Source organism: Tupaia chinensis, unplaced genomic scaffold (assembly GCF_000334495.1).
Source record: "Tupaia chinensis unplaced genomic scaffold, TupChi_1.0 Scaffold000295_1, whole genome shotgun sequence".
In the NCBI taxonomy this organism is placed as follows: domain Eukaryota; kingdom Metazoa; phylum Chordata; class Mammalia; order Scandentia; family Tupaiidae; genus Tupaia; species Tupaia belangeri.
Window position 1 is genome coordinate 15,309 of NW_006159783.1, and position 1,492 is coordinate 16,800.

Genomic DNA, 1,492 nt, shown 5'->3' on the forward strand with positions numbered 1-1,492 from the left:
TTTACATTCAATCACTGTCTATCATCACAGCAAACAGAATTAATTTTCCTAGCCTGAATACACTATAAATCAGTCCAGTCAGACATTACCATACACATTATCATCAACAGATAATTTCCACTTTTGGGTCCCGTAAATGGTTTTCTTTGTTGATTAAAGGAACCAGATGAGCCCCAGGACACCCGCGCATTAGTCTAATGGAATGCAATCATTTCATCTTAGGCGCTCTTGAGCACTTCTTTTCTCGGGGCACAAATGTAGCATGTTGTTTTATTTTATATACTCTTTCCAAAAGTTAAAAATGAGAAAAATTCCTTGTGATCTGTAAGGCACTAGGTAACTGACAGACACTTAGAAGCACTACATGAAGGGAACTTCTTGACCGTATGTATTTCACAACAACTTCCTCGGAGCCCTTTGCATGTCATTGTTCCACAGGCTATAGGTTACTGGGTTAAGTATCGGAGGTACCACCATAGAGCACAGAAAGCAGCCTGTCAATTGAGAAAAATTCCTTGTGATCTGTAAGGCACTAGGTAACTGACAGACACTTAGAAGCACTACATGAAGGGAACTTCTTGACCGTATGTATTTCACAACAACTTCCTCGGAGCCCTTTGCATGTCATTGTTCCACAGGCTATAGGTTACTGGGTTAAGTATCGGAGGTACCACCATAGAGCACAGAAAGCAGCCTGTCAATAGCAGACGGTATATTTGAGGGGGGCTTGAGATAAACAAAATAAACAGTTATAATAAAAACAGTGAAAACGATGAGGTGGGGGATTGACTGAGTATTGGTGGTAGGAATCTTCAGCACGGCGGAGAAAATATAAATGTAAGAGGTAACAGTACAGACAAAACAAACCATGGCCAGGCATACACCAATGCTGACCATTAGTGGTAGGAATCTTCAGCACGGCGGAGAAAATATAAATGCAAGAGGTAACAGTACAGACAAAACAAACCGTGGCCAGGCATACACCAATGCCAAGACTTGCATAAACTATCTTTAGGGTTTCAGAGCAAGAAATCCTTAGCAATGACGGAACATCACAGAAAAACTGTGAGATCACATTGGAACCACAGAAAGGCATGGAAAATGTGCCGGCTGCATACACAGCTCCAAAGAGTCCTCCCATGGCCCAGGAAATACCTGCTCCCCACACACAGGCACCATCGTTCATGATGGCCTCGTAGTGCAGGGGACGGCAGATGGCCACATAGCGGTCATAAGACATGGCGGTGAGGACAAATATCTCCCCTGCTGAGAAGGACGTCACTAAGAGTAGCTGGAAGTCACATCCCAGAACAGAAATGGAGTTGGTGTGAGTTAAGCTGTTGACTGCGAACTTTGGGATTGTGACGGACACTAAGAAGACGTCCAGCACCGACAAGTTCTTCAGGAAGAAGTGTATGGGTGTTTGCAGCTATGACTCCAGGGTAGTGAGAGTGAGGATGAGGTTACGTGCTAGGGCTGCCCCGTAAATCAG

The 1,492-nt window shown here is 44.2% G+C and overlaps 1 pseudogene; it reads right to left on the reverse strand.

Moving 5' to 3' along the window:
- Positions 1-560: 560 nt before the first annotated feature.
- Positions 561-1,492, reverse strand: LOC102499172 (olfactory receptor 14A2-like; annotated as a pseudogene).